Source organism: Martes martes (assembly GCF_963455335.1).
Source record: "Martes martes genome assembly, chromosome: 12".
Taxonomy (NCBI): domain Eukaryota; kingdom Metazoa; phylum Chordata; class Mammalia; order Carnivora; family Mustelidae; genus Martes; species Martes martes.
The window spans coordinates 11,896,649-11,906,243 of record NC_137900.1 but is presented as its reverse complement, the minus strand read 5'-3'; the positions used below and the strand labels follow the sequence as shown (position 1 = coordinate 11,906,243).

General features: G+C 47.7%; 1 long non-coding RNA gene across 2 annotated transcripts; it reads right to left on the bottom strand.

The window, feature by feature from the left end:
• Positions 1–219: 219 nt before the first annotated feature.
• On the bottom strand, positions 220–9,121 carry LOC308353775. 2 transcript variants are annotated; one of them, XR_013967809.1, is made up of 7 exons: positions 8,220–9,121; positions 5,331–5,461; positions 3,460–3,767; positions 3,078–3,214; positions 2,670–2,973; positions 1,017–1,187; positions 220–925 (listed from the first exon to the last, which is right to left on the bottom strand). It is a non-coding gene; the product is annotated as an uncharacterized lncRNA (long non-coding RNA). The 2 variants fall into 2 exon arrangements; XR_013967810.1 differs by lacking the exon at positions 8,220–9,121 and having other exon boundaries at positions 5,331–7,326.
• Positions 9,122–9,595: the final 474 nt, after the last annotated feature.

The following is a 9,595-nucleotide window of genomic DNA, read 5'->3' as shown; positions in this document are numbered from 1 at the left end:
TAATAAATATGAAACGAGAAAGCGTTTCAACAGCAGTACACATCCGCTACATCATGGTGACCGGGCCCTTCCTTCAGTTTTTGTTTTTGTTTTTGTTTTTTTCTTCTTTTCTCTCTAGGAAGTGGGATAAAACTAATAGCTTCGCAGGAAAATTCTCCCTGAGGCCTTTTCCCAAGTACTTCCCCAGCCGAGGCACATCTGGGGAGAGTCGGTGTGAAGTGAAAACACAGGCAGTCACTGATATCTGTGAATTTATTTAGGTCATCGTGATGCTATTAACTGCAGGGTTTTGACAGGATTGCCGTGAGATCTCCTCCCAAGGCTGGCGTCACTTAGGACCCAGGAGGAAGCACATTCTCGGCCCCATTTATTCGTCAGACCTGCCCCCCACCCCCCTTGGGCTTGCACTTCACCTTGGCACTTAACACCTGACCAGACAGAGTCCGAGTCCGGGGGTGATGTCGGCTTGGAGGTATGAGCCTCATTACTGGTTTTCCTATGGTGCCTGCCTGGGATTTTGTTGGGCATTGGAACAGGCAAGAGTTCAAAGCACACACGGCACCTTTTCATGACTTGAGTCAGTTAAGGAGGGACTCCACGCCCGAGCCGGCCTGGAAGCCCAGGCTGCTCAAAGCAGCACAACAGCTGGAAAAAAACTAATAAAAACAGCCACGAGCAATCTGTGAAAATGTCAAGGCCAGCACAAACACGCTGACCCTCGTAAACCTTGTGGTGAACTTGGAGAGGCGGGTCCACCCGGCCTTCTGGATGACAAGGTCGGGGAACAAGGCTGAGGGCTCCTTGGCAGGTGGTGGGTCTTTCCAAGTCCCCGTCATGCCTGGCCCCGTTGGCCGGTTGAAGAAGGAGCCTCTCTAGAAAGGGTGATGGGTCCGTAGCTCCTCACCCCCGTAAAGACACCGAGATCCTAAAATAAATAAATGTGAGGAGTCCGGGCACCACGATTCATCCTTTCTTCTCCTCGCTCCATCCCTGTACATGGTCCGGGCTGTACTCACCCCTGCGGACACGAGCAAATGCCGCTGGCAGGATCCGTGGTCTTTCTGTAGACACAGCTGCAGAAGCCACAGAAAGTCACAGAGATGATGAACGGACGAAGACAGCAGCTCCGTCATGTAGACCCAGACGGGAGGACAGCCCGGACCGCGGTTCTGTGACTACCCTAGGGACTGAACCAAATGACCATTTCAGGACACCCCGCACCCCCGCCCCCGCCAAAGTCAGTCAGACTAAGATGAGGAGAAACTAAGCTAAAATTGGAAAAAGGAAGATAAAGAAGATGGGCTTTTGTTACTTTTTTTTTTTTAAATTGACGCAATTTCCAAATGAGTGGTTTCTTTTCAAGTGCTTTCGTGAGGATGTGGTTCTCCTGGGGGCGGGGGGAGGGTTGGGGTAGTGGAGGGAAGGGGGGGTCCGAACGGGAAGGGGGCTTCCTTCCGGGGTGCTGGCAGCGTTGCCCACATTTCTAGCTCGACATGATGGTCACAGCGAGGTGTGCTCTGGGATCTATCACAGCATGTTGTACATTTCAGTATGTGGTTAATGGTGCACCTTTATATATATGTACTTGTTTTCCAGATGAATAGTCCTAAATAATACACAGTTCTGAAAAGAGTTTTGCCAAAGTTTATTTTTAAGTACTTTCCTCTGATGGGCGCCTCTCAGAACTCTCTGTTCCTTCGAGTGTGCCACTCAACCACCTGTTTCCAAGTCATCTGGCATGACTGTTGGAGAAGCAGAGAGCAGGGTGCTACCAGCCCAACTAATACAGACTTAGAGGAGGGGGTGGGAGGGGGGTGAAGGGTGAGGCCTTTAGGGGGAGGAGGGGGGGGCCAGCAGCTCTGGACTCCCTTGATCCAGCCAGAAAACCACCAAGAATGATTTTTCGCACCTCCCTTTCACAACTGGCCACATCCAGACACAGGGTGACCTGACCTGTCGATCACCACCCTTCTCCCCCCTAACTTCCTAATATGGCCCCCAGCTCCATTCTTGCCCTCTGCACTCGTCCTCCGTGTTTTCTCTAGGACGGTATTTCTCAAACACAAATGTGAGTATTTTAACAAGAGACTCCATGTGCTAAAGCCCTTACACACACACACACACACACACACACACACACACATACACACACTAAGCCCAGCTCCCTAGCTAGGTCTGAAATCTGAAACTGTACCCCTCTAACCCCCTCTCCCCACTGTGTACCTATTACCCTTCATGCCTCCAACCTGCTCTCGGTTCCCAAAGGCACCACGTTTCTACACACCTCCTTGTCTTTGCTAATTGTGTCTCTTCTGCCTGGGAGGCCTGTCCACTCCCTTCTTCTCCTAGCAAAGTCCTACTCACATCACCTTCTCTGCCTTCCTCTCCTGCTGCCCGAGACCCTGTAAGCTCCCCCCCCCCCCACCGCCCCACACTGTGCTGTCACCGCTGGAAAGACACATGATATCCCATCCTCCGGAGAACTTCTTTACCAGATTATAAACACCTAAAGAATGGACCGTGCCCTGTTTATCTTTGAATTCCTAAAGCTGGGCTCAGTCTCTGACCCGTAGGAGGTACTCAATAACGGTCCCTCCACTGAATTTAATTGACCCTAACAGCAGCCCAATAAAACCTTTTCCTGGGTTCCTCGGCATTGGCTCTCTTACCGAAACTCTTCTCTTTTGGTTCCTTTCCAGTCGTGGTGAACACTTGATCATTTCTGGCCCAGGAGATGCTGCTGCTTCTCCTGCAGCCTTGCCTTGCTGGGCCTCCTGTCGCGGGCCAGCCTGGGGCCCGAGCAGCCCACGCCGGTGCCAACTACGATGGCCGTTACCTGCCTCCCCTGCCAACAGCGGCCACGACCCAGGGCCAGGTGAGCACGGTCACTGGAAAACCTTCCGTCTTTGCCAGTGATGGAGCCTTCTCTGGTCACCTTCTGCAGTAGCGGGCAGCAGGTAGAATTACCCTCACCTGGAACAGAGGTGTCCGGTAGGAGACGTCCCTCCCTCCCAACCAAACCACTTCTCCTTCCACAAGCCTCCGCCATCTAGACTTCTCTCTTTCCTAGATCTCACCTTCTTGGAAGTTGCTTTTCCAGCCCAAGAATCATCTTGGAATGCTCTGAGTGCTGTGGGCAGCCACACTGCTCCGGGGCAGGATGGGGGAGGATGTGACCGAGAACAGGTTCCAAGCACTGGGTCTGCAAAGCATTCTATTAAAACATGAAGATAAAGGAGAACACTTAGAATTGCAGCACATCTGCATCCAAAAGGATGGTAGATAAGTGCCCAGGTGTTGTAGAAGCACCTTAGAGATCAACCAGCCTGCACTCCCATTTTACAGATGGGAAACTGAGGCCAGGAGATGGGGCTTGCCCAAGGTCACACAGCTGGCTCACGCTGAGCCTGCTCCAGTCGGGGCTTTTTCCAGCTTCCATACTTAAGCTCAAGGACTTACTGGCAAAAACGGACTCCAGGCTTTCCCAGCACCTCCTCCCAGCTCAATTGCTCTGAAGGGGGTTGCTTTTTCTCATCCGTGGCCCATTTATTTACAGTGCACGTCTGTCCCCTCAGCAGCTGCCGAGCGTGCCTCCTGCTCCGTGCTCTTGGAGGGGTTCCACGTAAGCATGGTTTCTAAACCAGCACCAGGCGACCTGCAGTGATTTTGTTAAATACAGAATCCTGGTGTTTTCCATTGTTGGTATTTTCCATTTCGGGAGGCTGGGCCTCAGAAAGCTGTGGTCTTGAACTCCTTCACGAGTTCCCCTGTAAGGCAAAATTTCAGGACCATTAAGCCAGCCGTCCTTTCTAGGTCCTTTCTAACCTGGAGATTCTGCGCTTATGTATAATAAGAACTCCCTCACCTCTGATTCACTGGCAATCCATCATTCCTAATTTAAAAAAAAAAAAAAAAGATACAATCAGATGTATGGGTGTGTTATCTAGACTTCCAGCAAGAAAACGGGCAGCCAGAGAGACTGTGAAAGTCACTCAAGGTCACCAACAGCCTGCCTCCATCCATAGGGGTGCCTGGGACTTTGAACTCGCTGACCACGACGTGAGGCTGTCCTATAGAATAAGCAGCAGAAAGGAGACCTGTGACCCTGCATGACTCAGCCATTGCCCTGCAAGGTGAAGGTCGATTCATGCCCGTGTACCCTCTCTTCACCCATGACATGAGAGCAATAATGTTTGCCTCCATTTCAGGTGACAAAGCTGCTTAGAAAACACTGAAAGTACAAAAGTGTTAAGAGAAGACACGTTGCCTTTTCCAAACAGCTCAGACATGATATTCCCCCTGAAGTGGTTGTGCTGAGTAAAATTTCCACCGAGATCCACACGGTAATGTGAACTATGAGAGCGCTGACATCTTAAACCCCTGTTCATATAACTTGGGCTGAATGGGTGGCCTCACTCAGTGTGGCTAGTTCCATTTATAATTTATTGAAATCAGCCTAATGCCAAGATGCAACTTTCTCTGGTCGGCTGATTTCTCTTAGTCTCCAGTCAAATCCAAAAGCGTGTTAACAGACCTTGCAACACGGAAGGGGCCTCTGTGGGAGAAGCCACACACCTTTTCAACAATAAACACCAGACTCAAGAAGCTGGAAACTGAGAGCTGGCTGAAGACAGTTGTTTGGGGATCCAAAGGAAGGTTCCTATAATCATTGCAGACCCCTTGGGGAACACTTAGGCTCGCTTCCTATACCATCTTTGCCTCAACTTCTGCTAATCTACAAGCTGCTAGAAACATAGACTCATTCAGTAGAATGCCTTAGAACTGAGAGCTTAAGAAAGACTGGAGTAAAATTTAAAATGGCTGTGTGGGATTTCAATGGCCACCATCTCCTGAGATTTAAGATCTGATAATGATGAAATTTTTTTGGTAATTTATTATGATCTGCTTCCGTGCACATAATGCTCACACTCAGAGCTCCTTATGGCTTTTCCATCGGTCTGTGGGACAGAAAGCTCTCACTGATCTTCACATACGTTAGTGGGAAGCCACAGAGAGAACACATATGCAGAAATACAGGGGAAAGAAAGAGAGATCAGAGCAAATAGAGCACTGGGACAGGCCAGAGAGAGCGAAATGGACACACTGCGAAACCATAGTCATGTATGGAAACCAGAGAAGCAAATGCAAAAACTGAGGACGGAGAAGAGAGAAAGAATAAGACACCTACATTTCAAGGAATGCATATGCCAGGTAGATGGTAAATGCAAGAAATAGTTCTCTATTCCAGATTGGTTTAAGTTGAGGCAGTAGGAGTAGAGGTGAAGGGGGATGGTTTTGCGGGGTGCAGGGAGGAGGAAAGTCATACCTACCATATGCTAACTGTCGAACACAGCCCTAGACCAAGGAAGCTGCAGCCGTCCAGGCCCACTTGACAGACTAGAATCAACATGGCAGCATGGCTGATGTCCGAGTCCCAAGGGAGTAGAGGCCATGGTGTCACCTTGAGGAAGAAGGGAGAATTCCCAGTGGTCAACACAAATGAGGATCTTTCCACAGAGTGGACTGGAAACTTGAAGGGACTCCATGCTCAAGTTTGCCACCCAGACCAAATGAAGGCCTTCTGGGCTGGCATGCAAAGCAAGGTGCTCTCGGCAGAGCCTAAGTCTCCAGGAGAGATCGTCTGTCATTACACATAGCATATACCAAACGATCGCTAATAGGTAGCGAGCATTCTTCCAGAATATTGGTTTTTGCACTAACTCTTTTACTCAAAAACTCACTAAACAATGAACAAGTACTATTTCTTCATCGGGGTTTCAAACAAAGACCACTCACCAATTTTCTTGACACACAGTTTATTGCTTAGAACAAATTTGAATTGTAAGTCATGCTGGTATGAACCTAAAACATCTTGGTGTGTGTACATAGGCTCCAGGAGAGGACTGAGGAATTGCAGCATCTATGACTCTGTGACCTTTAGTGTGCCCACACTATTTCCATGTATTTCCAAGCACGTGCTTGTTTAACTTTTATTTTAACTCTGGACATATCTTTCTGGGCCATAATTTTATTTTTAACCCAGTGAGAATGCAGAAGTCACCAAAAGGATAAAAAAAAAACCAACAACAACAAAGAATAACTACAAGAAAGTTTTAATACATTACCTTTTCTGTAGAAACTGTATTATTGATTGAACTTTCAAATTGTGCTTATTCTTTTTTTTTTTTTAATTGAGTAATCTCTGCACCCAACGTAGAGCTCAAACTCAGGATCCCAATATCAAAAGTCACGTGCTCTGCTGACTGAACCAGCCAGATGCCCCAAATTGTGCTTATTCTTTAACTAAATTTGTTGCCGTTGTTCAATTGCTATATTGTTCTATCTGTGAAAATTGTTTGGTATCTTGGGATGGGATACAACACAGTTTTTCCCACTAAAATGAATAGAGGTTTGTTTGGGTTTTTTCCCATGTAACAGCTTTTCACTTAGCAGCAGAATTTTTCGTCCATTTTAAAGTCACTCAGTGGGAGATGAGTATACGGTGTTCAGGGTACCCTAGCAGACGCTAGAAAGCCAAAGATGAATTGGACCCTGAGCCTGCCTCCAGCTTGTAATCCAGTAAGGAACACCGATGGGTAAATGGACAACTTAGCAGTAACAGTGAGAGGAACGCTCTAGAGAAAGTGCAGGGAGTTTAACGCAACCAGGAGATGGGGATCTCTCATTGGACGTATGATTTCAAGGTGGGAGACCGTCCTTCCTCCTTGAGCAAAGCAAAGGTACTTGCATGTTATCCCCTTAGTAATTTGCAAGTTTGGTTGTTAACCTGTAACAAAGTAATTCAAGGTGAGGAGTCCCCCGGCTGCTGGACAGCTCCACGGGCACCTCAAACTCAACTCGCCCAAGGGCCAACTTCTTGTTGTCCGATTCCTAGACCGAAGAGTCATGCTCAGCCCCTGTCTTGCCCTGCTCCACCTGATCCGATTCCCAAGCCCTGACGATGTTTCATCCTCAGCTTCTCAGAAACAGCCAACTTCTCTCCATCCCTTTGCCCCCCCCCCCACCCCCCATTCCAAGCCACGTCCTTTCTTCCCTGGGCTCTTAACTCCCTTCCTCTAAGCTTGGCTCCACTCCATTCGGTCCTCAGAACGTGGACAGAATAGTATTCCAAAAGTACAAATTTCTGTCTCCTTCCAGGCTAAGGACCTGAAGGGCTTGCCCTTGTCCTTAGGATCAAGGCCCTATGGATATTCAAAGCCCATGAAGATGTGACTCGAGCCGCCTTTCCCAGCATCAGCTCTCCCTCCTGGGGCCTCCCCACACAGAACTTCTTTCAGTTTCTTATAGGAGCTTAATTTCTCACCTCTGGACTTTGTATTTGCTCTTCCCCTTCCTACAACATCCCTCCACCCATTCCCCTCCTTCCTTACCTAACTGCCCCTCGGCTTTGTTCTCAGTCCCTCCCTGATGCTCTGACAAGGTGGGGGGGGCCTGTTACATTTTCCTTTATGGCACCCTTTGATTCCTCTGACCCAGTGCTAATCACACTGTATTGCAACTGATTGGTTTCCTCCCCTTTTAGACTGTAGGACTGGGAAGGCAAGGGTCATGGGTGTTCTAGTCACCATTATACCCCTACTACCAAGTCCAGGGCTGGCATATTGTGGAAGCCCAATCTATTGAAGAATGAATGAATGAATGAATGAATTGCTTCCTTCATGAGTAACTACAGAAAGTTACCTATGGGCTTTAACTCGGGAAATAGATCTTTAAGAAGGACATTTTTGACAATGGTGGTAGGCATAGGGGAGGTATATCTGAAAGTACCTTATCCCACAGTGGGCTCTTCTTGGTCCCTAAAGGGTTGGAACACAGGTCTGGGTTCCCTAGGAGGTGCCTCTGCTTCCTCTCTAGGTCACCCCCCCCCACCTCCACAGTGGCAGGGCCACACTCTGACCCTTGTAACCACCCTCCCCAAATCTCCAGAACCTTCTCTGAACATCTTCCCCATTCCTTTCCCATTGGTGGGTTCTTCAGAGCCAATGTGAGGCCTGGTGTCTGCTTCCAGAAGCAGGTCTAGAAAAGCCCAACCCCCAAGTACTGCTGAGAGACCCACTGTTTCCTCTGCACCAGTAAGTTATACAAAGAACAGTAAAAGATAAATTTAATGGTAGACCAGATATACCCAAAAAAAACCCCAAAAAACACACAAAAAACAAAAAAACTGTATGAATTTTGTGACAACCGATAATACTCACCAGTCAGATCTGTTTCCTTCTTTAGGGGTGAAGGGGGGGGTGGCACACTAGAGCACAGGGAGGGTTTCTAGTCAGACTCCCTGAGTTGGAAGAGCAGGGAACCAATTCGTTGACTTCTCTGCTCTTGCTTTTGCTACTGCTGGAGACTGTCGAGGAGGACCCTTAAGCACTTCCCTATCAGCACCATAACGAATTTGTGGTTTCCCAGGCAACTCCCTACATTGGCAAGTAATTCAAATTGGCATAAACTTTGTGAGGAGTCATTTGGCAACGGAGCAGCCCTGGCATTTTCCTCTCAGCGCCATCCTGGTCCCTCCGTGCTCTGCTCGGCAGGACCGACCACATCATCTGCAGGGCCAGAGCAATGTAAAAACGCAAGACCCGTTGCTCAGAAAGGATTATGAATTTCAAGACACTGACAGCAAAGGGCTTCTCTAAGGACAGGGCTCCTTACGAAGGCGCAGATCCAATGTCCTCGATCCCAGCCCTGCTGCTCTGTCTCAGTTGGAGCCGGATCCTGCCAACGACTTTTCCACATTTCTTTGCCGTCTTGCTTCCGCTTAGGTTCAGTCAATGGGAGGCATGAGTGGGATGGGAGGGGCCCCTGGAAGACCCGAAGGAAGAAAGCATTTGTACACTACTCTGCTTCCATCTATCCATTGACCCAGTTACTCAACTTCTAAGGATTTATACTAAGGGTATAATCAAGGAGTCGGAAAAGATCGAGCCGAAATACTGTTCATTGCAGCGTTGTCTGTTATAGCAGGACATGGGAAATAACCCAATTCCTAAATATCCAACAATCCACCTGTTAACAATAGTAAGATAAGAAAGGCAATGATTCATGGAAGAGACTATAATATAAAATCCAGAAACGGACTAAAAAATGAACAGAAATTTAAATCAATACATAGCAAGGATGCTATAAGAAAGGCAGTTACAGACCAATATCTCTCATGAACATAATACAAAATTCCATTACTGAGTATTAGCCATACATAATCAAGCAATATATAAAAGGGTAAGTCATGACCAAGTGGGGTTTACTCCAGAAATGCAAGGTTGACTTCAGGGTCAAAATAAATTAATATAATTCACTACATTATCAGGATAAAGGCCAAAACAAAAAACAAAAAACCAACAAACCAGCATATGATCATCCCCATCGATACAGAAAAAGCACTTGTCAAAATTTATGATAAAAACTCTCAGCAAACTAGGAATAGAAGGGGACTTTCTAAATGTGATAAAGGACATCGACAACCTACAGCTAACATCATACTTAATGGTTACGGTTTCCTAGGCAACTCCAAGCCAGGCAGAGCAGTTCCACTTGGCATCAGCTTCGTGGAGAGTAATTTGGCAATGCAGAGTCA